This window comes from Onychostruthus taczanowskii, unplaced genomic scaffold (genome assembly GCF_017590055.1).
Source record: "Onychostruthus taczanowskii isolate IOZ18803 unplaced genomic scaffold, ASM1759005v1 scaffold45, whole genome shotgun sequence".
Taxonomy (NCBI): Eukaryota; Metazoa; Chordata; class Aves; order Passeriformes; family Passeridae; genus Onychostruthus; species Onychostruthus taczanowskii.
In genome coordinates this window covers 657,217-684,287 of record NW_024502014.1, presented here as the reverse complement: position 1 = coordinate 684,287, position 27,071 = coordinate 657,217, and the positions used below count along the sequence as shown (strand labels likewise).

Here is a 27,071-nt window from a genome sequence, read left to right as displayed (position 1 = left end):
GAGTAAGAGAAAACTGGACTTCTTTTTGTCTAAAAGACTATTTCCCCCCCCATCATTGTGCAGTTTATGGGTGCTGATGTTGTTTGAGCTCATGTTCAATTAGGGATTGTATGCCATGTGTATACAGCAAACTTCTTTCTTTTGCTCTCGTAATAAGATTTATCTATTGGGTTTGGGACAGCTCACAATCCTACAAAAGAGTGAGTTTTACTACTCCAGCAACCTCAGGAACTATAGCATTATAAGAAATATGAGACTTCTATTTCCTTATTTAGAATGTTTTATTTAAATATATGTACCTAATGTATAGAAGAGTAAAATTACTATTTTATAAGCAAAATTCAGTTCCTGGCTGCTAATGCTCCAACATCTTCTGGAAGGCTGTAAAACATCAAAAGCAAAAACACACAAAACAATATTAATTATAATTGTAAACAATTACCAATAACAATTACCAACATAACATGCATAAACCTGCCAATATAACATGCATAAACCTAGACCATCTTCCTCCACACTTTCTATAATCAGGGCTGTGTTATATAATATCAGCTTAACAGCTTCTTAGTTGACTTCCTGATGTAAAGATAAACATCATTATATAACCCACCTATTTTAACTTTCCCAGTCAAATTAAGCAGAGAGGTTGGTGTGTTGTATGAAGTGACTTTGTCTGTGTGAAAACCTGACACAAGAAATAAACCTTTAAAGAGCTTGTTAGAGGCTCTTGAGAAGTGTTTTCTGGGAGGAAGGCAGCAGTTGCTGTAAGGTTTACCATACCAAATGCTAAGGAGAGTGTTCAGAAAGTAAATTTGTGGATTTTTGTATGATCACATTACCCAACTAAAACAACAGCTACTAAAAATAAATTAACTCCTCACATCCTATGAAAATGTAACAGATGCCCCCAAAATAGCAAGGCACTCCAGACAAAGCACAAGAAAGAGCTATTAAACCTCACTGTGGGATTCAGACACAGGCTATGTAAAGTGGCACCTTCTCCCAGAAAGGGCAGAAGCCCTTTCTATGGAAATAGAGTAAATAACATGCTTTTTCCTTATTTCTGTGGCACAGCCCCCAGCATGCCTTGAAACAGAGCTGCCATGCATAGCTTGGTTTACTCTGCTGATTTCCACCACCCCTGGTGTACAGAAACTGGGGTGCCTGAACCACATGATCCAGCAGCCCAGCAAAATGACATCACAGCATAGCACATCTAGACACTTTTGTTTTCCCTCCCCAAACAATGCAGTGTTTGTGGCTGGAAGCATGGGGTTGTGCCCAGCCTTATGCCTCTTGCACAAGGGTGAGAGATACGTGCTTTGCTCCCACCACATTGTCCATCAATTGTGCACCTGAAAAGACAAAAAGTCTTTGTATTTTGGGATTACAGACACGTGTACCTAGATGAGCTGATTGGGAAAAATAGAAAGGGAGTTAGTGATTTTTATGGGAATCAAAATCATACTTATCAGAAAGTACCTTGTTGCAAAGCTAAAAGTCACTCTCCAAATAAACTGTTTTGGTGCAATGTATTAAGATGTTCTACTTCACACCAACCACTGAGTATTTCTGAACATTGCAGAAACACACAGAGTGTTTAGATCTCTTATAGTAACCCCTCTCTCTCTCCTGGGATGACAGACAGCTAAACTTGTTTCAAATCCCTTCTTCCTGTGCTAACACCTACATTTGAGCTCACCCAATAACTGGAGCAATGTGCATCTGAGGATGATTAGCAGGAGCACAGCCAGCAGACTGCTGGCTTGCCCTTCACAAATCGTGGCTCTGTTGTGGCACTGTCCCTGTTACTGGCTACAAGCTGGGCTATGGGTACACAGGGCCCAAGCTTCCCATCTCCTCCCTGCCACACTCCCTGCTCCTTGAGATTGTGGAAGTTTTCTGCAGAGATCACTGGAGAGGAGGATTTATGGAGTCAGCTTAAATTGGCCCTCCTGGCTCACTGGTGGTGAGCAGGTAATTGAATTATCAGGCACACCTTCCCTTTAATGGGTTTTTTTCCTCCTTGTTTGTGTAGAAGATTTGGGAGGATAAAAGCAAGTATGTACCACAGATATGTGAAGGAAAAGAGTGGTGTTTAAATGGAATGCAGCTGGAAAATTCAAGAAAAAAAATTTAGTCTTGTTTAGAATTTTATGAATAATGAAAGGGAGAGGCTGCCAGTGACTGAAGCTGAGGGATGAGTCCTCCAGTGTCCCACTGGACAACTGCAGAGCTGGAACAGTGAAGAAACTTGGGAAACTGTCCAGCTTGCAGGGATCTACTGATAAAGAGGACCTAGGACTGCAGGAATTGCCCACAGTTAATGGATCCCGCCCTTCTCTCCAGGAGTGAGCATTCAGAGGTGCTGAGATTCTGCAGTGTCCACACAGCTTTTCTGATATATTTTGATATGTGTTTAGGTGGAGAATATCTTTGTAAACCTGCCCTTTTTTCACAAAAGGCCTCTGTGCCTACTCTTACTGACTCTAAAAGAAGTTATCAGAGTTCAAAGTCCTGTTACTGACCCACTAGCAGATTCTTGTTTGTCCTTTCAGTAAATCCTCTGCAATAGATAACTCATTTAAGCTTTGTTGCTTCTATATCACTTATCTTGCCCCAATTATTTGATCAAACACTGTTGCAAGTTGAGGTCAATGAAAATTTTAACATTTTCTGGTTGTAAGTTCCCAAAGAGGTTATACTAGATTCCCAGAATCAGAACTACTTCTGAGTACACTGAGTCTTCTGTTGCTGCTGGCAAAGCTGCATGGACAGCTAACTTCTCCAGATGGGTCTAAGGGCTCAGCTAGATGCTCCAGAAAGCTACAGGGAAGCTGGCTGCAATAATCAAACATGCACACTCAGAGAGAGCAGGTACTGTGAGGCTATTTACTATTGGTATTCCAGTGCTTCTATTCCTTTTATTTGCTTTTTGTCCTCAAAATACAGCCTTTCTCGAAGTAATCCAACAACCTTCCTTATTTTCAGATTTTTATTGCTGGGGGGAAAAATCTTCCACTTACCACAACTGTATTCTTGCAAGGTAAAAAGTGATACCAGCAGAGGCTGTACCACATTCCTGCTCAGAACTGCCCTACTGCAACAGCAGAGAGCGTTGAGTAACGAGTTTGTCCGATACCAGGACTGACTCATAAGGACAAGAAAAGCTGGAAGACAGGTGTATGCTTGCAATTCTTGTCCCATTTTCCTGATAATTTGGAAATGTGGCCAAATGAAACATTTACTTGGTGGTGTGCAGACCTCTGTCCTGGAATGGTTTGTATTTATGTATTTGCCTAATGCTGAAATCAGCAAAGTTTCTTTAAATGGATGCAGAGACTATGTGGACTAAGACTTACAGATAAAATAATGTCCTTTTTCTTTCACCAGTAAATATTGTCTATTTCACAGATACAAGCTTATAGAAGAAGCATGGGATGACATGAAAAGCTGCAGCAAAAAGAAACACTGTGAAGTTGAAATAATGTAGAGATCAAAGTCATACCAGGCAGAAGAGAGAGGCAAGAAACAAAAACAGTCAACAAAGGACAACTGTGAGCCCTTCCTAAGGCCATGAAAGGGGAAGATAATTGACAGGGGCCTCAGGAGTGAGATTTTCAGCAGATAGGGCTGTACTACATAACCATGGCCATCTGTGTTCAGCTAAGGTGAATTGGCACTAGAAGGTGGCAGAGCAGGAAATCTGGGATTTCCAGAGTGGACAGCCTCACAGGGTACCTTCAGGTCAGTAAGGCTATTGAGCAAAAAAGAACAAAGGTCCCCCAGAAAGGTTCCTGGGACAAGAGCAGTGAGGTTTGGGGCTGCTTCCAACTAGAAAAGTGAAGACAAGCCACTGAGCTGGTTTCAGGGTGTGACTTGATGCAGTCACACATCACTATAGACTGAACACAGTGAAAGGTTCCTCTCTGAGCACTTGGTGTCCTTTCATTTCCATCTCCTGGAGGCTTGGTGCCTTTCACCTCAGGTGCTCACAGACTGGACCACATATTTAAACAGAAAAGTCAATTTCACAGCCAGATATGGGCTGCATCTACATTGAAATTGCTCTATATTGAAGGAAAAGAGTGTACAAAGATTTAGATTTTGGGTTTGCTTCATTCCAGCTCATTCTTTTTCATAAAGAGTTTCTCTTGGCCCTTTATTCTTTACATTCCTGGGGTCCTCTGGAAGGTGGTTTGGACAGTGTTGTAGCAAACAACAGCTTCAAGATAACTTGTTCCAAGTCAGGGATCCCGAGGACTATTCTGATTGCAGAGGACATCTCTAACATAGTAAAACACTAGATAAGCTCCTCCAAGGTGAATGGGACAGGATAAAACCTCTGATAGGTTTGGGCTTGGTTTTTTACTGCTTTATATTTAGTCTTATCAAAGATGGAACAGAAATCAGCTACTGACAAAGAATAGTATTCTGCTCACCAAAGCTGCACTGAATTTACATTTCTGCTTTAGGACAGCTGAGAAATTCCAGGTCTGTGCACTAAGGGTAGGCTTAAGAGAAGAACTCAGCCCACCATCATTGGTCTGGATTCAAGGGCAACTTCTCAGCTTCCTAATCAGAAACAGCTCAGTATTCTCACAGACCTCCTGGCATCATGCAGATGTAGAGCATGCCTTCTATTTCAAAAACTCACCAAGGATTTATTCAATTATTAATTAAAATCTCATTTGGTTTTGATTATTACATGCTGGAGGAAACATCCAGTTTCATTGCAAACAGTTCATTTAAACTCTCTGAAGACATTCCATCATGGAAAACAAAACTAGTAGTCCAAAGAAAGAAAACCTTATCATTATGTATGGCATTACATTACAATTCAGAAGGGATTATCCCTGTTTCTACTCTCTAACAATACAATGAAACATGCTGGCTGTGTTAATTATTGTTTGCTGAGGCTATTTATGCAGGGTACAACTTCAGTGTAGTTCCAGTGAATTTCTGATGCATCTTTTCCTCTGCTGATTTTATTTTTGTCTGCTTCAGCTAAATGGAACTAAAAATGAAAATGTTGTGGCTAGTCTCTGCAGAGCAAGGCACATGCTCATATTTACATCAGAAGGAGCCCATACCTTCAAGGAACTAGCAACTGAGGTGTGCTCGTTTTTGTATCTGTGGCTAGAATTAGCTGCTAGATACCCATTGTGTTTGTTTTATGTATACGTCCACAGAAGTGGAAACATCAAAGCAATGTTGCATGAGTATAAAGCAACCTCAGCTCTTGCTTGATTCCTTAGGTGAACTCCTTGGATTTTCTGCAGTTAGTCAGGAAGAATTCAGTTCTGCTGCTCCCCTGCTCCTCACTGCCCGACTGCCCAGCACTGTGCTGTCCGTGCTGGCTGCAGCCACCCAGGGAGGGGACAGGAGCAGATCCAGCCCCCACTGACTCACAGTGCTTCAGAAATGTCACTACCCAAGCAGTATTGTAAGGAAACTATGTGGTCTAGCTCCCAGTAAGTTTAACTTTTCCACACAATACACAAGCTTGCTGCTTTTTTAAATTTTGCAGCAGGTTATTTCTGTAAACTCTTTGGATGGGTGGAAAGTACTTTTGAAAATGTGGAAAACATAACACTCCCTTGCAGATTTTACCATCCCACACATGGACCAGCTCTTCATTGCTGGTGGCTGCAGGGGAAAGCAGACTTCAGGCCCAGGCAGCCAGAGTCCAATGCCTCACAAAAGCATCTCTGATAAACAGAATCACTCCAGGGAGATCACTCCACAATCACCACAGTCAGACTGAAATATCAGCATTGGTCCATGACAGTTTCAGCAGTGATATATATTGAAAGCAGGACCATGGTTTTCATTTCATAGACCTCTAAAATCTTTTCAATATTTGTGCAGACCTGGGGAGTCATCTCTAAGCTCATTGAACAATAGGTTTGGCTTCTTAGTGCACTTTTATCATACAGAAAATTTACAAAAGCAGTCCATCTTACAGAGATCCACAGAGCGTTTGAGGAACACAACTCAGCTAGAAGGAAAGATGAGGAGGCATTTAGGACATGAAAATGAGTCCCTGCTAATCTGTAGATGGAGCAGCACAAGCCAGCAGGGATGCAGAGCCCCAGCCTTATCATTTCTGTCTCAAGCTCGCTGCTCCTGGTGGCCTCTTCATCCTGGAAAACTGTAAGGAGACACCACCATTCCCTAGGAGTTACTGAGAGGCTCAGCTGGAGACCAAGCTCCCCTAAATAGCCAAGATCAGTTAAGCTCTCTGGCTGAGCAAGAGGCAGCTTCAGAAGCGCCCCTGAGACATGGGAACAGCTGGGGCAGGGCTGCAGGTAGCGAGAGGTGCTGGCTGCCACTGAGCTGACAGGGCAGCAGGGGCCCTTGGGAGCTGCCAGAGCTTCCTGGGACACAGGCATCCATCACAGCATTCCTTTTGCTCCAAGCAGGAACAGACTCTGCCAGAAACAACCTTGAGACTTTCTTCTTCTCACTAAGGAGTACATTACATGGGCTTAGATCTGTTATACTGATCCCTCCAGCAGCCCTTGCAGAACAAGCCTTCCTAGAAACAACCACCCAGCTCATTCCTGTTGCTTGTGCAAAAGCATACATTCAGACAGGAAACTTTGTCTCTACTTATTTAACCTCTTATTCCTCCTCTTATTGGCTGGCACGCTGCTGCCAGTATTTCAAGCAGCTGCCTATTCATGGTGAGTTTCCATGTGCAGGCAGAACAGCAGTGCTGTGCCAGGGGTTCACCACCCCAGAACCCTCTGCACCGAGGCAGCTTTCTGTGAAGCCTTGTTTTGAAGCTCTCCTGTCCTCTCATATTCCTTTAGCTCTGCTTTTCACATTCCTGACCCATTTCTATGGAACATACCTCCTACATGTTGCATGCATGCACACATGTATATGTGTACCTGCTGCATGCACTACATACCAGTATATATGCATTGTAGCTCACTGAAGTAGCATTAAAACTCATATTTTACCAATATTGTTTGACTAAACACTATACAGCAAGTTATCCAGGTTTACTATCATATTTTGAAAATATCATGGGGTTCTTTTATTATTCCACAGAGTGATTTTTTTTTAAACAGTACCAGTCAGAATGAAGGGTGGGAGGAGTATAAATTAGCAGTGCTTTTGTTTGCAGCTTTCCAGGTCACACATGCTTCTCAACAGTACAGAAACAGGAGCGCCCCTGCCTGTACTGAGCAGCATTTTGGGGTGGGTGAATAAAGCAGCACACTCTCTCACAGAGGGTGAAGCAGCCTGATTGTTTACTCTAATGAACATTACTGGCAATTTTACTAACCTAAATTACAAGAAGAAATTCTCTACAAATTCACACTGCTGCTTCCAGATGTACAATACACTCATATGTACCTCTGGCAATTTTTCTGACTCTATAAGGCCACAGAATCACCACTTGGTTGCAGAATGCTTATGAGGAGACATAGATGTTTTTAGTGCAAACAGTCAGCTCACACACTCCATGGCAGAACAGTCAATCTACACACTCCTTCCCCTTCAACTGCTTGTGAGATTATTCTGTTAAACTCCCAACACTGCCTGCATTTGGGCCACAGCTGCAAAAGTAGCTGTTTCTGGCAGGCTGGTTACATCATTTCAGGCTGCTGCAGCAAACCTTGGGGCTGCTGTTTTTAATTTGGGCTACAATGCATCTTCAGTGCTGGCCCATCATAGAGGAAAGACAACGAACTCTTTTCTCTACTTTTGTCAGCAAAAGCAACAGGCAAAGTTTACACATCACCTGTGCTGTCCTGAGGCAGCAAAATTATCTTGTCATGAGACTGATAAAGGGCAGATAGCCTTGTCTGAGGCTGGAATCCCTGCAGCTGAGGAGCTGAAGGAGCATGAAGGCAAGTATCTACCCCGAGCCCTGCTGCCCTGGGTCAGTCCCCAGAACCCCCTGAGCGACCCAAGGCTGCTCCATCTGTGCCATTCCTCAGTGCTGCAAAGTCCTGTCAGGGCCCCCCAAGGTACTCACATCCCCCTGCAGCAGCACTGCAGCTGTCCTTGGACACAGAAACCCACCAAGGTCAGCAGTGATCAGGCATGGCCCTGTCAGAGCAGAAAGAAAGGGTGGAAGCCAAGTGCGTTGGACTTCCTGCTCCTAAAGCCCTTCTTTCAAAAGGGTCTCACTTTTTCAGTTTAATTCCATCCCCAGACAGCTGCAGTCAGTACTCTGCTCTCATCAAGATTCAATTTCCTTCAAAAATAAGCAGTGTCAGTGTACTACCACCCATGAAACTAAAAACAGAATAGAAAAAAAAATATATATGTAAATCCTCATACATAACTGTCTAAAGTTCTTAAGAGATTGCATGGAAAAGAGATGTGGAAATTTCACAGATTTTCAGATGACTCAAGGGGCATCCAAACAGTGAGTGTGACTCATGGAGTGCGTAGGCACGTCCAGGTATGTGGGTAGGACTCTGGAAGCCATATGGTTTCCTGCAGGAGCTGAATATCAGCACAAGCAGTGCTGGGGAGAAAAAAATGTGATGTTTTATCACATAGCTAGTTACTTTGGCACTGTCTGTCCAAGAATTGCTAATGCTGGGGAGCCTGATGAGGGCTGGCTCCCACCAGCAGTGCAGAATAGCATGGCTCCTTTAAAGAGTGGGATCTGTTTACAGGAAACTCTTTAGAACACAATGAAATTTAAGGGGGTGAGAGGCAATTATATTCCAAAATAATTTGATTTTGTTGAAACTGGTCTTTGAAGACCTCCCTATAGGAGGCCACAATCTGGCAGGAAAGGAACATTATATGGGACCCTGGCAATATTTAGGCTTTGTGAAAGCAGCTGGAAGCAATTTCATCTGGACTCCAATAATGTTTAAAAATACACAGCCGAGCTTGGAACCAGAGCAAGATACCTATCCCACAGAGCCAAAGGAGCTGTACCTGCTTAGCTGTGTCTAAGTGTGCTGTGAAATACTGCAGTGCAGTATGCAGGTGAGCTCCTCCAGCCCAAGAAGAGACATGCTGCAGTTGTCACTCCTGGCACTACACAGCACAGCCCCACTCTCTGCTGAGGATGAGGCAAGGATGAAAAGCAGCTACACCACCAGGGAAGTCAGTACCCACCTCCCACCTCTCCCAAGAGCCACAGGAATTTATAAGGTTGTTTTCCTTCAGGGGAAAGGAACAAGGACGAAAAACAGAGACTATGTGGATTTTGTGGCTTTAACAAGGAGTACGAGCAGGGCAGACCCTTGACAACCAAAAGTGAGAATGTGTGTGGGTAAGAGTGAGTGTGTCTGAGTGTGTGATTGTGTAAAAGTGTGTCTGAGTGTGGTTAAGAGTGTGTGTGTGTCATATTGACGGCTGTAGCCTGTCATTCATTTCCATCAAGGCAAAAGAGAATTGAAGAAAAAGAGTGGGTATTTTTCCCAATATTCTTCCTACAACAAATACTTGCCCCATTCTGGAGCCCAAAAATAAACTGAAAAGGAGGGGTTAAATAGCAGCTACTGTTATGACACTCAAAAGGAGTCTATTTTTAGTTAACAGTCAGTATCAATGCAACACAGAATCTGGTGGACACGGTGCATTTCCTCATGCAGCTTCAGTCTCACCTCTGACATGAGCAGGACAGAGGTGAGAAAACCAGAATGAATTCATGTTTATTCTGTCAGCCAAGGGTACCTGGGGACAAAGGGTAGCATCCTGCTTTGGATCTAATGGTATTGAGTGCCAGGAGATGGGACATCCTTACTTATGCTCACAGCAAACCTGGTCTGCTGCAGAGCTGGGGTCACACCTTCTCTGCACAGGTCCTTGGAGTCCCTCTCCAAAGACAACCCCCACAAAAAATGGGGCCTGTTCTACCTGGAAGCATGAAAAACCTGGTGAAAACCTGTGTAATTGGGTGCAAATTGCATTTTGAGATCTGTGCTTAAAGAGAAAATCAGTCTGTGGCATTTGACCCAGGGCACATCGATCTCTGTGGCTTTCCAAGTGGAAAATCTCTTCTCACCAAAGTGGAGGAAACACAGATAGCATAAAGTTATACTCTGTTCTGGGGGTGAGAATTGTCCTGGTAAACACGTGTAGAGGAGGTGAGTGCTGCTTTTACATTATAGCAGCTTCAGTGAAGTAAGAGAGACAGAGACAACCATCTTGATCTAATAATACATGGGAAAAACTGGAATGACAGAAATAAAACACCAGTCTCTGGGCTGTCAGAGTATCTATGCTGATATGGGAACAGGCAGGAAGACAGCAGAGGAAGAACAGGCTAGAGAAACTGTGATCAACCATGAAAATCTACTTCCAGAAGCTGTTCAAAAAGTACAAACACTGAGTAGTGGTCCTCATGTTCAGAGGCTGACTAGGATGCCTATCCACTATATCCTCTTGGCCTCTGCAGGAGCAGCATTCTCTACTTTGAGATACAGTGCTGATACTGCATTGGCAGGAGTCTTTCAGAGCATTGCTGCTCCATCTTTTAGTTATTGGATGTAGAGAACACGGATTAGAGGGTCTCTCTTCCAGCTACCTGGACAACTATGACACCTTAAGACCTTGAAATTTCAGGACAATTAAGATAAAAATGGAGACATCTTCTCACATTTGAGAAATCTGCTAGATCTGCTTGGACATGTCCTGTCTCCCAGCAGTGGGCAGGGAGGGATGAAGGAAATACTCATTGGCAGAAGCACTTCTGGTGTGGGAAAGAGATATTATGTCATGTATTACCCCTTGCACTGTCCCAGAAGGAACTGCCTCCTGGCTGCCCTTCACTGGCACATCACAGATGTCCTTGTCATCTGAACCAGTTTATATCCAGGACACTTCAGGCACACCAGCAAAAACAAAGCAGGCAATTACCAGCAGTGTGTGAAGTGAGTACAAACTCAGGTGCTACATGCAGTTCACTTGTAGTGAATGCCCTTTATGTTTCACTCTTGACTTGGCAAGATCAAGCCTTGTAGAAGCAAGTCAAGCACTACTAAATAGACAAGCCCTGAAAGTCATATGTAGCTTTTAGATGTTAATCTTTTCCCAGAATAAGCAATTAATTAATTTGAATTTAACATAGTAAAGATGTCTGTGTGAGAGCTTGAACATAACTGATCATTAAATAAACGTAATCTAATTTACCTCACTGATACTGCAATTATCTGCACAAGCAGCTGGCTGGTCAGCTGGTTCCCTGCCTCCACTGCAAGGGCAGAGCACTGAGCTCCACTCAGGGGTGGCACATTCCCTAAGCAGCAACCTGGCATGCTCCCTCATCCCAGGGGCCAGAGACCTCCCCAGTGCAATGGGGATCTGCTGGAGGGGTTTCACTACCCCAGCACAGCCCAGGAAGTAGGGGGTCAGAAGGGATGTCAGATTTTAAAGAGAAAATTCAACTGAAGTTTAGTAGGTCCCTGGATGAAGGCTCAGGTGCAGGTGTTCTAGGTGCTTCCAGGTGCTCTTTCCATCACGAGGAAAAGCGATAGAAATGCCAGGTTGGGGTAGAAAGGCAGTGGGCATGCTGTGATCCTCCCTGGGGGATCTGTGGGGAGCTCAGGCTGGCCTGCACCTCACTCTGCTGGGAGCAGTCCAGGAGGCACCCACCTTGCAGCTGGTCAGGCTGGCATGGGCGTCACACTTGCATGGATGGCAGGACACAGAGCAGGTGTCTGTGGGACACCAATAGCCCTGGGCTGTCTTCTGCACTCCCCAGTGGTGACTTTGGCTTTGGGGACAGAGCCTTGCAGACTCCCCAAGCCCTGCTGCTGGACAGAAAAGTGCTCTGTGCGTCTGTGCAAGACACTGGTACTAGGGCTTTGGGTGCTGTGAAAAAGATCAGAGGAGCCTGTGATGTGGGCAAAAGATTTCTGTTGCAACCTCTGTGGCAAGTTAATTGCTGTTGATTACAAACCCAGTGCAATCTTGTTTATTTGCAACACAGGACAACAGCCATTTAAGAGAGCAGCGCGGCATCCAGCTTCTCAAGCACAAAATTCTCACATTATTGAACAGCATGGGATGGAGCTGTTTAAGAAACAAATAGGATGCACACCTGGTAAGGGCCAGGAGGGTTGGAGAGACAGATAACAGCTACTTGATTAGTAACAGGAGGTGTTACACTCCATCAGATCTGCAGTGGCAGCTTGCTCTCACAAAGGCCAGGTCCCTGCTGCTCTGGGCAGGCAGAAGAGCGGCTGCACTGTGCCCTGCTCCTGGCACCTGCTGAGGAGCCCGTGGTGAGGCTGAACCTCTGGGTTGTCTCTCATCTGTACTGCAGGAGCAATCCTGTCCCTGTATTTTGACAGGGCAAGGAGCAGGGAAGAGGTGACCTGAGCAAAAATGTGACACGAGCAAGGCCGGCAGCAGAGCCGCTCGCCAGGCTCCATTGAATGCATGACCACGATCTGGACACAGTGCCCCAGGTTTTCTCCAGGACAGGGATAGTTCATTTGTAGCTGGACAAATGTTTCTAGCCTTTATGAAAAACAGCCCTTCAGGTGACACCCTTTAAAATTCTGTCAGAGCAAAAGAAAGAGCTGCAACTCCTGACTTAGAGCCTTCAGTAGCTCTGCCAGAAGAGCTACAAAAAAGGGGAACAGGATAAATCCAGGCTGCACCGAAGCAGGGCAGGAGACATACATTGTCTGTGGGTTTTGGTACCCTGGACATATGCTCAGGCAAGCTCGACAAGTTCTCTTTCACCTCATCTTGTGAACAAAGACATTTCCTATTGCTGAGAGAAGAACCATCACATCTGTACAGGATGGGAGACAGTTCTTTATTCTAATACCACAATAAATGATTGCTTTATATAACACTCATATACTCAAAGGTGGGGTTTGTAGCAAATGAGCTTTACATTCTTTTCTATGATTCAGATGTCATAACATCACATATGCAGCTCTGCAGCATGCCTGCCTCCTCCCTAAACTTACATTGTCCCTTTCCAGAGGAATGTGAGCAAGAGCAGCTCTACTGATCTGCAGATTTCTTTGTGGCTGTCCCTGATGGATGATGGTGACATAAGCTGGCTGTCTTGGGGATTTCACATAAGCTGAAGCTCGGAAGGCTGAGCTACACAGAAGAAGCGTCAAAGCACCCAGGAGCCCAAAATAGGAAGGAGAAGGAGGTGCGTGGACTGAAGTGGCTCAGAAGCACTAGATCTGGACAGCAGATTAAATATAAATTGCTGTGAATGTAAGGTTGGTCTAAACCAGTTCCAGTAAGACAGGAATGAGGTGTCCTGCAGAATACTGCAGGCACAGAGAGCAGAGTGCTCATAAGTAAAAATACTTCCCCCTCTTTTCCCTGCAACCAAAGCAAGAAATCCCAAATCAAAGTCTCGTTCAGTTAAAAGCTATTGGCACTGAAAATGTTTTGGAGCAATTGGAAAAGATAAGTTTTGAAGGAGTAAAACATGGAACAGTGATCAGAAAGGAAAGAAGCCAAGGGAGTAGGAAGGGTCCTGATATATTCTGAAAGCACTTCCTTCTACACAATCAGAGGGATATGGAGTGACACTCAGATACAAACAAGGCTTGCACAGCTCCAGTGGGAATTAAAGTACAGTTTCAGCCTCAGTTACAGTCATTGCTAACATGCAGCTGGGAGTGAAGGTCTGCAGCTGCAGAATCCCCATAGGAATGGATCATCAACCGGTTCAGGCTGACATTCAGAAAAAAAAATATATAAAACCAGAACATCTAGATATGAAAATTCAGGTTTTGGCTTGCTACCATATTCTCACATGAAGCTGGGGCAACAGCATGCAGCTGTGTTTTATGGATGTGTGCAAAAAGGGCAGGGATGAAATCACTGAACTGCTGTTGTCACGTTCAGGGATGACTGGCAGAGTCAGGAAGAGGAAGTGTTCATCATCCCTGACAAGCTGTATGTGAACAGCAAAGAGAAATGCTGTCATTCCAATGCTAAATCCAAAACAACACATTCACCTTTAATCTACTGCATTTTAAAAAGCATTAGTCAGATTGGCACATGACGCTGGTTACCCCAGAAGGAACAGTAAGTAAAGCTTAGATGCTCCTAAGCAGTTTATGGGCTGCACGTTATGCTCGAGTGCCTCCTCTAAGGAAAAAGCCACAGAATCCTTCATCTCCAGCACCTGCAGCAGCAGAACTGACAAGAAGCCACGGAAGGAGCTGACACAAGTCACAGGGTCAGCACCCAGCCCACAGGCACTGCCTGGCAGCAGAGCAGATGTCCCTGCCGGGCTGCCCCACCACCAGCACAGGCATCGAGGCACTTGAACGCCTTGCCTGCTGACTCTGCTCCTGCATCAGCACCTCCAGGACTCTACATCTGTCCCTGCTCCACATACCACAGTCCCTCTGGACTCTGTGGTTCACTGCCCCTGAGATCAAGGGAATCTTGTCTGTGTGAGATCCTGGGTGAGTACGTAGAAGCGCACAGTCACAAAAGCATGGTGGAGAGAATAATCCTAGTAGGAACTGGGGAATACTCCCAGCATGGAAGCAGCTCCTGCCTGGCGCCTCTGTTGGGGATGACTGGACACAATTCCCTTTGCAGATCAATGTTATTCATATGTAAATCAAAAGCTGTTCAAAGGCTTCTGTTGAATTCTTGATTCCCCCTGACTCTGGCTTTCACTTTTTCCTCTTTATGCCAAGAGCTTATTCAGAAGTCTTTTAAATCACTGGAAACATCTCAATTATGTTATTAACCAGAATGTGAATATCTGCAAACTGCAACAGGGGAAGGCTTTGGCTGTCCAGGTTCGAGGTAGCTGGTGTGCTATTAATTTTTGGCTAAAACTGACAGAGAGGAGGCTAAAACCAGCTGTGTTTCTCTGTGCCAGCTCCTCTAAGGGCACAGCAGCCACGAAGGTTGCACTGTGCCCACAGTCACAGGCACCACATGGCTGTGTGGAGAGGTTTGAATTCCCTCTGTTAAGGGAAGGAATTGCACAGGAGGTGGTTTTTGCATCCTTAGAGGCAACTTGGCAAGCCCCAAAACCGCTTTGTCCTGCAGGCTAGGCTTTGTGGGAGTGCCCATCACCTGATCCGCATGAATAGCCCTTTTCCCCTCTCAGCTTCCCTCCCAGCTGGTGGACCATGAACTGCTGAGCCCCGGCTGCAGGGGCAGGGCTGATGGAGGCAGGAGAGCCAAAGACTTAAGCAGTCACCAGCCAGTGAACAGGAGAGCAGAGATTTATCTGCCTCTGAAGCAGAGACAAAGGGAGGATGATTACAGAGTGAAGGGTGTGCAGAGAAACACAGAGACAGGAGACTGCAGTGCCACAGGATACGTGGAACCCTCCAGAGACACACATGGTGGTGTGTGCTCCAGCCCATCCAGGCAGAGCTCGTGACAAGACTCCGGATAACAAATTATTATCAATTGAGCACATACTAGCTTACAACAAACCTCTAAGAAACATGTTCCCAAATTCCCAAGTCCAAAAGGCAAATTGATCATCTCTAGGAAAAGAGAGATCAGCTAAACTGAGGAATTCAAGACCAAAAGTGGAAGAAAAGCTATTAAGCTGCTGTGGTACTTGTATCTCAAGCAAAAGAGGTAAAGGGTCTGAAGCAGCACAGCAACCAAAGGCACACTTAACCCCCTTAGAAGAGCAGCTGGAGCATGCAGAAATTTGCAATGGAATGGAATAGGGAATGAGAGCAAAGGCACCAATACACAGGGCAGGTCAAAAGCATCTGGCTACAACCTCCGGCAATCCTCAGACCAAATGACACCTCACAGCAGGTAACACACAAACAGACAAGTTTAGTCAGCTAGGTGAGAGAATGTAGATCAAAGGAAGGAGACGGGAGGGTCCTTCTACAGAGAAAATGGGGTAAATGTAATCTCAGGATGGCCCCAAGCCAAGTTAACTCTTTGCCTTACTTTTCAATATAGAACCAATAATGTTGGATATGATGTAAGAAGCAAGATGGATAACGTGATAAACATTAATTCACCATTTTTCAGCCCATTTTCAGGGGGAAAAGCCCATAGTTTTGTTTGCTGGAGTGGACTGGCATAAGAGGCAGCAGAAATAGCAGAGTTTGAGCACATCTGGGACATTGGGATGCAGTTAAGGAAATGCAAAACAATATCTGATCTTAAGAAGGGAGAAGTGATAAGGAAAGGTTGAGGCTTGGTAGTTTAACTGCAGTAGAAAGCCAGATTTCAAAACAAATTTTGAAATAGTACAAGATAATGAAGGACACAGTAGCAATAAATGTGGACTTCGCAAAGAGGAATTTTGTCAGACTTTGTTCTTTCTTCCTTTGAAAGTCAAATGAAGACTTGGAGCTCATCCCTTTGGACTTCAGAGAAGCAGCTGACATGCCATCAAAGGAGGATTAACAAACTGAAGATGCTTCTGCTAAAAGACAAGGAACAAAAAGGAACTGGCTACAAGGGAGGAAACAGAAACAAGTGTTGAGAGAGGCAGGATGAGCCTGAAGAGGAATCACTGTCACGGGTCTGTAAGGGTCTGCTGCCATGTCTGATACATAGTTTGTCTCTCTGGCACAAGGGAAGTTTGCTCTTGCTGCCCACATTCAGGAGAGCTGGATTACTTTCAACAGACATGAAAGAGCACACCAGCAGGAAACCAGCCTGCTCTAGCAAGGACTAAATGGCTGGATGGTTCTGCAAAACACAATGGGAGAGACCTCATTCCTCTGCAGAACACACCAGAGAGGAAACAGTTAGTCCAGCCACCAGGAGCAGCAGCAGCCAGGCTGGCTGGGGTGCAGAGCAGCCCTCCCAGCACTGGGACAGCAGGGCAAGAGGCCAAACTCGTTTCCAGACCAAAAGGGATTCATTTGTGAGGAGCAGCAGACAGGGCAGGATAATGGGCTCAGTTAAAGACACCCACACCAACAAAGTCCTCCTGCTGCCTAGAAACACCACTCTTCTCTTGCTGCCTGCTTCTCTCCTCTGGAGCTCCACTTTAGACTGTGCCAAAGTGCTTGTATGGCCACAGTACCTGCAGCACTGCCAGGAAGAGCTGGCAGCTGGCAGAGGTGCCCTGGTGCTGTCAGGACAGACCCCTTGGTGACAGCAGGCGCTCCAGGAGCAGCAGCTTACGAGTAATTTGGGAGCATTTCTAGCAGCATTAGTCACCACCCTTGTCCTGACATATTCTGGCTGTCTGGCCAAGTTAATGACACAGACATTGCTTCATGGTGGTCAAATCTCTTGGCTCATAAAACAGTAGTTGGAGAGTTGGAGTTTCCTGCCTTTCATAAAAGCCAGGAGCCCTTCACCCTCCAGCTCATTCATGGAAGATAAAAATCTCTTGGCACAAACTCGTGCCTCACTTGGAGGGTAATTACATTGTTCAGGCTCTGCAGAGCACTTAATACATCTCTGCCCTGTTAATCTCCAGCAAAGGCTGTGCCTGATGTGGCTGAGTACCAGCCAGGCACCACCAGCTCAGGTGCAGAGGAGGTTTTACCCATATGTTCTTTTTCTCTGCTATCTCCACAGCCAGCAACATGCAGTGAAATTTAACAAACCCAGCCTGTCATTCTGCATCTCTAACCTGTCTCCTCACCACTGGAGACATGCCCAGAGTTCTGCAAGGTGGGAAAAGCAATGGGACCCAAAGGTGCCTTGGCTGGGTGCAGAAGGTAAAATGAGCATGTATCAGGGAACTGTTCCCAGAAACACCATGTGCCTGTAAGCACTAAAAGTGCCTGGACGTCCTGGTTTTCCTTAGGGACTGCACACACCAATGGTGAGAGCCAGCCAGCATCAGGTGTGTCCTTCTGTTCTGTGAGATAATGGCACCAGGGCACTGAAGTCAGTACAGTTCAAAGAAATTAAGCAGCACAATTTTAATTAAAATGGTAAACTAATTAACTAATGAACTAGTGTTCTCAAGGGACATGGTAAAATATCTATTGCTGAAGCTTCACAGCAAGGCTAATTGCATAGCCAGAAAATTAAAAATCCTTGGTTTGAAACAACTGTGTGAACTGTGCAGAGATCTCTGCATCTCCTTCAGAGACCAGAGTTCCCAACACATTTACCCACCCAGTCCTTTCCCCTCACAGCTTGCTGCAGATATTCACCAGCCCCTTCCCCATCACCATTTATCTAATGAGGTCATAGAGACTGTCCAGCCCTCATCCTAAAGCTATATCCCCTTTGGAGCCATCACCTTGTCCCTGAGAGTCTGCAGAGCTCATTTTAAGCTGCTGCTGCCTGCTAGTGGTGCAGTGCTTTTTGTCAGGCCAGCAGCAGAAAAGACTTTTGCTATCACAATATTTAGAAGTGTAGTCAGTCACGACTGTGCCTTTGCAATTCAGAATTACAGACTGAGCAGAAAAACACAGTTCTACAAAACACAATATCCAGAAAGGGATTTGATCTAAGCAGGGCCATTCTGGGTGTCCCCACATGGTCCCACAGCCATCCCAGCAGCATCACAGTGGGAGCAGGAGCACTAACCCCTTAGGTTTTTGCTCCACCAGCACTAGTCCTTTCAGAGGCTGAACACTATAATTCACTGCTAGTAATAACAACGAAAAAATCAGCACCTCTGCTCTATTAGACAGCTACAAGAGCACCAAGTACTGCTCAGCCAGTGTGGTTTTTGTCAAGGTGGCAATGAGCTCTTGCACTGCTCCTACAGTGATGAGTTCCCAGTGTCTGCAGCTCAGCAAGCCTGGGTAGCAATCCTGGCACCATCACCATGCCCAGGAAGGAGAGCTGAGCTTTCCCATGCCTGCCCTGGTGCTGCCCACACCAGGTTTCTTCAGCTCTTGATGGCACAGGACATAAATGGAGAGGCTGCATTCAGCTCATGGAGCTGCTGAGAGATTATCCACAGGGTCTGAGCACCAGGACATTTTGTCATTTTGCCAGTGGGGCAGCTCAGCAGAGGAAGCTCTGGTCACCACCTGTAAGTGCCTGTGGGACTTGACCCTCAGTTATTGCAGGTCTTCAAGCCCTTCAGTTCAAGCAGCAGCCCCAGGCTGTGTCCTCCAAAGCTGTGATACCACTCAACTTCAGCTCTCCCAGGTAAAAAAATGAAGTCACAGTGAAATCCATAACTGAATGCTGTTCACAGTGTATAAACCCAGCAATCTGGAACTTTTCTACCTCCCAAATCCTCTTGCTAGTGCCCCAGTTCCTGCAGGCTAGCAGTCTCCATCCTTCACAGTCACAGTGAAACTGCCAAGTAATTTTGGAAAGGTTACAGGAGGGATCAGAAGAACCTGACAGGGACACTACAACCAGTGCTGGTAAAGTGGTAGCTGGACATCCAGGGACATACCAGAGGAGAGACACCCCTTACTGCAGAGCAGCACCCACCCTGCAGGAGCAGTCCTTGGATTCAAAGGCAGAGGGGAGCTCAGGCATGCCAAAAGGCTTCCACAGGGAAAAAAATACACCCTGTCTGCATTTCTGTAGTGTACTTGTTGCTGCCTGTCATGGATTAAGGGTTGGAGGGTCCCACCTGCTCCATCTGGACTCCCTGGGGACAGGATTGGAGGAGGGGAAGATGAGCATTATTGCAAGCAACAACAAACAGAAACCAAAGCAATCTGGTCCCCTGCTCCCCAGACAGGCCTGAACTTTTCTCACAGAAGGCTAGGGCAGGGGGAAACTGGAAATTACAATTTTGGTTTAAATCCATGATGAGATTGCTTTCACTTAGAGTAGCAATTACACAAACACGTCTCAGAAGGGAATAATTTGCTGTTCTTTTCAGGATCCAGTAGGGAGATGCACGTGCAGCATTTGGGGCAGAGCAAGGCTTTGTCCTGGGTCATCATCCTCCCCTGCAAGCACCACAGCATTTCTCTGTTCTGCTGCCCATTATTCCCTGCAGCACCTGCCTTGCACTCAGCAGGAACGACCTCAACAGAGACCTCTGGAAACATCTGGGCAGCAAAATGATACATGTGTGTTCTCTCTGGTAAAAGAACAATCTTGAGAAATAATAAACACTCACTTTAATAGAGAAGTTTAGTTTTGCATTCATGTCTCCTCTAGTAATTGTGTTCACAGAATTGCATATCTCAAAGCATCTTTGTTCTTCTATTTCCCTTCTTGTGCACATACTTCAACAATGGCTATAACTCACTGCAGTGCCAGCTGAATTAACATTGAAATATCTGTGCAGTGTCAAAACAGAAAGCCTCCTGGAGAACCAGAAAAATATTCAAATAGGTGATTTTTTCAAGTGACCTATTTCTCCAGTGAAAAGTTTTTGTGATGTAGAAAGTTATTAAAAATGAGTTTTCATATGTAAATTCACATTAATAACTTCAAGTTTTACCCCCAATTCTCTTTTTAATTTTTGTCTGAAGCAGCAATTCCTTGGCATAATCAGTACACCTTCATTCTGGTCTGTCATCTGCATGAGAAGGGAACAGGTAGAGAAACAGCTTTGAGTTGAATCACCAAAGCTTCCTGATTTACCTCCTACCAGAAACACAAAGCAAAACCAAGGACATCATGAGCACATGCAAAAACTTTTCTACCAATTGACTTTAAATAACACAACAGGATCATACTGGTTCAGTGGGACAGATCTTAAAAGTAGAATCTAGAAAATACCTTTAAATATATGCTAATAATACTTGAAATATGAGTCAGTGTACCAAGCAGTAAAAAAAAAAAAAAAAAAAAAAACCAAACTCAAAACAACCACACTTAAAGCCAACGGGAGCTGAGGGTTTATCATCTCTGAGGGTGGATGCTTTTTGAGAGCACCAAGTGGGTACACAAAGCTAGCTGGGGACCCAGCTTAGGAGATGGTGCCAGCTGGCACAGTCTCCAAACAGATAAATCTGAGTCAAGACTTTGCTTCACCCCACAGTCAGCATAACCCAACCTTTTTTCTCATTAGAACATCTCCCCCATCCAGCCTTGGCTCTTCAGGGCCAAGAGCAGCAGCAGATTGTACACCTGCACTCCTACAGCATCGTTTGGGTGTTTACTGCCCACCTCAGCCCTCTTCCCAGCTGACTTCCACATTAGAAGGGTTTCTTCTGAAATTCAGAGCATCTGAGCAAGGTTTTCCTTTACTCCAAATCCATAAGCATCACATCACTTTTCAGGAAACAAAGAGGTGAGGACAGAGCTTCCAGCAAAATGTCCCACTACAAGACCATCAGCATTCCTGCTCCTGGAATTTGGCCTCATGATCCCACATCTTAAAACTGTTTTCCAGATGACGTGCATTTGCAGAGCTGCTTTCTATTGTGGGTAAAATAGGTTTACTCAGCTGTTCTGAGTACAGAAAGTAGCGGTAGAATTATCTCTTAGAAATCTCTGATATGACTTCTTCATGAAAAATGAGTTTTTGCAATCCACAGCAAGGGCTTTTTTTCTAAGCCATAGTCAATAGTATAACCCCCTGGCTGAAAAATAACATCAGCAAAAATTCACATATACTTATAGGCATGTATACATATATGGATACACATATATATATATAATTCAATATTATCTTATTCTTACTCATATTGAAATTTGTTGGCTGCTGTACCTGTGCATATTTATGCAGAAATCAACACATTCCTCCAGGTATGAACACACAGAGGAGCAACTGAGGTGTTGTAAAGAATTTTCACACAAGTCAGTCTCTGCTGGAGTCAGACAGGTTTTCCAGGGCTAGGTTTGACCAGGATCTTCTGGACAGCAAGTCAGTCACCTTTATTTTCTGCCTATGGCCACGCAGCTGTGCTGCTTGCAGAGCACTCAGAATTGCTGTGCTGATGGAAGGACAGGTCTTGCTGCCTGTCAGTGCCCGTGGCCATGCAGCAGGTCAGGACAGCCCCTGGATTTTGGGATGCTCTCCCCGGGTGCCCAGCAGGACAGGGCTGCCTCCATCAGCTGGGGCAGGAGGCTGATGTCAGTATTGCGAGCCTGGCACCATGAATGGGGGTAATAACGAGTATCATCACGCAGGAACTAGAAGTAGGTAGAAAGAGAAGCTTTGTGTGGGTGGTGAGAGAGAAAAGAGGCTGATTAAGGAGACAAGGATCAGAATCTGCAAATCACGCAAAACCAGTTCTGTGTCAAGCAGGGAATAATTAACTTGCTCTTTTTTCACCCCAGACAAGCAGCACTGATGTTGATTTAAAAACTCCCTTTCCAGCACCAGGTGAAACTGGACACCCTTCAGGATGTTTTGCTTTGAATTTTCAGTGCTATTAATGCACGGGTTTGCCATTCACTGTATATTAATATGGCACCATAGAGGGATGGTAGGGGCAGCTTCCATTGCAAACCCAAACCTGCTGGCAAATCCAAACCTGCTGGCAAAGACACAAGGCCTTGGAAAGGGTCAGTGCCTGGGGAATTGGCTCAAGATAGCTCTAGAGACAGATACCAGCCCTAGTGACATCCAGGGTTGTTCTGTTAGTTTAAGAATGCATGAGAGTTACTCCCAAGAAAAATTTTATTATAAAGATTTAGTGGAATTCCTGCTACCTTATTCATTCCTTGGATTTTTCTTCCACACAAGTCTTTTGAACTATTACATCTGTGCAACTTTGAGGTGGGATCCAGGAACCAGATACGAGGGAGGGAAATACCAGGAGCAAATTCCTGCCACGGCAAAGCACAAGCTAAACCCAGCCTGTTGGCAGGTGAGCTCCCTTTTCATGGATCAATACAGGCCTGTTATTTCTGCATTACTGCCTGGGGCTCTTTCTTGGTAGGATGAGGCATTTTCTGAGGCTGCAGTTACACCCCACAAGAACATTTGCAGTGCAGGCTGGAGTGTTGTAAAATCTCACCTGCCCTTCACGAGCCTGGGCCCCACCAGGCTGCGTCCATCTGTGTTCTGGTGGCTACAGCGCTGGGAAGGAGAGTCAGCTCTGTTCATCAAGGTGTAAAATAAAATCTCAGCGTTAGGAAGCAGAAGTCCCAGGCCTGCAGCTTACAGTGCACGCAGCCAGCATCAGCTCTGAGCACAGCAGCTGGGCTGTGCTGCAGCAGCCCCGTCCTGCCCGGGCACTGCTCCTGCTCCCACACCAGGACAAGGAACAGCATCCTTGCTCTTTCTACCTGCAGCACAAGGACCCCAGCTTCTGCAGGGCTGCTTTTCAGGACATGAGCAAAGTAGGTAAGTGTCCCATGCATAAATAGGCACAAAAAGGACTAGAGGGCTTATGTAATGTTATGTAATCTCTGCAGAAGTCAAAATCCAGGAGCCTTTCCACCCTGCCCTGCGTGCTGGGAGTGGAGGTGGAATGACTCTTTGCATGTTTTCACACACCAGAGAGGACAGAATAATTCTGCATTTAGAAAAGGCAAAGACACTCAGAGCTGTTTTGAGAAATAAATTGTTCCAACTAAGGAAAGGGAAGGAAAAAAAAAAAAAAAAAAAGCCAAACCAGAAAAACCCCACAGGCAGCCATTATTCTGTCTTCACAGGACTTATTTAATAACCCAGTGTCTGCAAACCATAAAGTGAAAATTTTCCCTGTCATACAGCATGCCAGACCACAGCTGCATAAAACAGAGAAAACCTGTTATAAGTGACCAGAGACACTGGAAAACTGTGGAAATATTGCCTCAGGCTGCAAGGCCCTTTCCTGTGGAAAGAATATTTTGCAATTGTCTGTTCCTTGCTGACAACTAGCACTCATACATTCTGGGTTTCATCAAAAAGGCTGTTCAAAACTCTGAACTGCAAATAGAGAAAATTTTCTTGCTCATTATTCTGATTTATTCATCTCTCCCCCTTCTCTCCTACATCACACATCAGTTACTGAAGAGAATGAAAACTCAAAGGCATGGAAAAAAATGAATGTGCAGTAACAGGATGCCACATGTCACAGAGGCATCATCACTGGATTCTCCACGTAATTGATTTTTAACTAGCATATGTCAGCTGATGCTAGAACAACTTTGTCACTATTACATCAATACTTATTTTTCAAGCAAAGCAGTACTCCATATAATATTTCTTTTTCTCAACAGCTTCTAAGATATCAAGTAAACGAACACTTATCTCTGAATATCAGAGCTGTAAAATCCTATAAACCTGTACAGTTTAAGCCTCTATTCAGCGCTCCACTCAGCCCTCCCTCCTTCCCAGGCTGCTCCCTTGAGGGCTCTAACCCAGCACCTCCTCCAGTGAGGCTGCCCTGTCCTGCCTGCCAGCCCCACCTGGGATGCTCTGCCAGCCCCAGTCTCTGCTCTGGCCATGAGCTGAGCTTTGTCAGGAGCCAAGGCTTGGGGCTGCCAGCAAGGCTGCTGAGGAGCTCCTGGCAGCATGCACGGCTTTGCCTTGCAGTAAACAATCCCCCTGCATCCTGACTGCAGCCAAAACTACGTGGTTTTCCCCTGGGTTCCCAAGACACGTCGTGGAGGATGCAAGCACCCATGGTTTCCATGGGAAGGTTTCTGGTGGCAGGTTACAGCGGTCAGTATGGAAAGATTTCAGGACCAAAGAGAAAAACATCACCAAGGGCTTTAAAGGGCAGAACTATTTCCAGAGCATATCCTAGCCACTGTTTCCATGTGCCTTGCTTGTCAGATCAGAGCAGGATTAAAGCAGCAGAGTGGGAAAAAGCAGCAGGGGACCAAAGCTAATGAGAGTCTGATTAACTGAGCTGGGAGGTCATGGCTAACCTGAAAGTAACAGAGCATTTTGAAGGGTGAGAGCTGTAACAAAGCCAAAGGAGTATCAGGACATGTGGGGGTCTTCACGAGGGCAGGAAAAAGAGCAAAACAAAACATTGTGCAGAAGGTAACACCTGTGACAGCTCATGGTGGTTGCACAACAAGCCACCCACAATATACCCTCAAGAGAGTTCTTGTGCTGCCGTCAGGGACAGGTTCTCCTTCTTGCACGAGAGCACCTACAGCAATATAGGACTGCAGAGAGAAAGAGGAAAAGTCATTTGACAGCAACTTATGTCAGCAAAATCTGAATAAAGGTGATGTTTTCTGCAGTGTAGATTCGCAGAATTCTTCAATTTGTTGTTATTTTGAACCCCAGTTCTGTCCTCCCATCCTTCTTGCTGTCAGCCTGGCACGCTCCTGTGAGCCACACTGCTGATGGAGCCCCAGAGCTGGGGCAGTGCTCCCCCTCTCCAACACAGAGCAGTGCTTCACACCTGGGCAGCAGCAGCATTTGCAACACCTGAAAGCTCTCAAACACTTCAGCAAAAAACAGCCTCATACAACTCATCAGAAATTGAAACACAAGTCCACAGAATGCAGAGAAATCACAACGATCTAGAGATTTTGATTAAAAGGCTTTAAAAAGGGAACACTCATAGTGTGTGCTGCCAAAGGGGTGAGCTCCCACCCCAGTTCCAGCAATAACACAGATCCCAGCCCAGAGCCCTGCCCACAGCTCCTCACTTGTGTGCTCCCAGCAAACCTCCACCCACAGGGCTGCCCTTGTCCAGCTGCTTCACAGGTCACTGTCAGTCCCAGCACACAGCTGGGCACCACCGTCCTGCTTCCTGGGACAAGAGGCAAGCCTCTTGCTTTCTCAGGCAAGGCAGGCTCCTGGCAAAGCAACAGGAGCAGGGGAAATTCAGAGTAACAGGGATGTGAGGAAACCTCTTACACAGCAGAATGGCAGGCAGCTCCAGACCACAGGGACAGTTTGCAGCACCAGCAGCAGCCAAGCAGCTCCGTGCTGCACAGCCCAGGGGAAGCTGAACCCAGACACAGAGGAAAACAGACTTGCTGGTAGCACAAGACAATCCACACAGCCTCTTCCAGCTCATGGGGGAGGGAGCCCTGAGGAGCTGCACAGCCCAGGGCCAGATGGAGAAGTGGAGCAGTGGGGAGTGACTGTTAATCAGGAAATAACACCGGGATTTTTGGCTGTGCAAATGAATGAGAGCAAGGAAAAAAGTGAGGCTCTGCCACACTGATGCTGGGGCAGAACTAGAAATCTTCCAAGTCCCTGAGAAGGGAGCATTCAAAATTACTTTTTCTCTAAAACAACAGTGGTATGTGTAGGAAACAGCACAGGCTGTTAAGCAAGGAGATGATCTCACTGGAGGCAGAAGGAAAATCCTGTAGTTCAGCTTGCTAGACCAGGGAAGGCCAAACAGCAGCTGTTCTGGACAGCTAGAAGCCAGAACATTGAATCACAAGTCAAACAGCAAAGATTTCCAGCAGAAGCATGAACTTGCATCCCATCAGAGGGCTAGGGAAACATCATTCCAGGCTAAACACAGGCAGATTCAGCTTGAAAGTCAAGATCATGGTGGATGAGTGTCTTCCAACAAAAAGCTTGCATTGTCTTGAAGTTGCCAAAATCTGGGGCTCCATGGCTGGGGATTCGTACCTCCCATGGCTGGATTGTTTTGCAGCTCCCTAACCCCTCTGCTTCCCCAGCAGGACTGGAGCAGAGCTGTCACAGAGCAGCCCCCAGTACAGGGACTGGAGGAGGCACAGGGGCACCCAGGGCAGAACGAGCCCCTGCTGGCCCAGGGAGGGGCAGAAGAGGCTCAGGGAAGGGGGACAACCCTGGCACTAGAGCACAGCTCTGCCCACAGGCTGCAGCTGCACATTCCACAAAAGCACATACACAGTGTGGGCGCTGCATTCCCTGTGCTGAGCTCCCTGGGACACAGGGGCTTCACCAGCTCTGCTGGGAGAGGCAGCCCTGTCCTGGAAAGGGGCTGAGCTCTTCAGCCTCACAAAGTTGTCAGGATGAGCATAGAGCAGGCAGAGAGGCAGAGATGTACAATCTCCCAACTCATGGCTGGGTTTAGGAGACCCTGAGGAAGCAGGTAACACTCACAGCACAAAACAGCCAAACCCCTCCCTAAATATGGAGCAGGGAAGATATTTTCTAGAGAGCCAGAGAGCTTATTTCAGGGTTCTTGCAACATCAGAGGACAACCCAAAATCCGCTGAAGTTGAAAGCAAAACTGGGGTTTAATTGCCTTCTACCATCACCTGGAAACAGCAAGAGGTGATAAATCAAATAACAAGGTCTAAAATGAATTTGCTCATGCAGGAGATCTGTATAAATACTGTTTGAAGAACAACCTTATGCTGGTTGCCACAAAGCACTGGTTCTGGGGGCAGAGAGCTTTTGCCACCTCTCCATTACACACATTCACCCCCCAGCTGTTGCAGAGCCCTCTCCCCCA

At 45.9% G+C, this 27,071-nt stretch overlaps 1 protein-coding gene across 1 annotated transcript in view; it reads right to left on the bottom strand.

The window, feature by feature from the left end:
• Nucleotides 1–282: 282 nt before the first annotated feature.
• The window catches only part of BDH1 (3-hydroxybutyrate dehydrogenase 1), a 58,648-nt gene continuing 31,859 nt past the window's right edge, over nt 283–27,071 (bottom strand). Inside the window, exon 8 of the mRNA XM_041414494.1 lies at nt 283–381. The gene's annotated coding sequence lies outside the window, so the exon portion shown is untranslated. The remainder of the gene's footprint in view (nt 382–27,071) is intronic.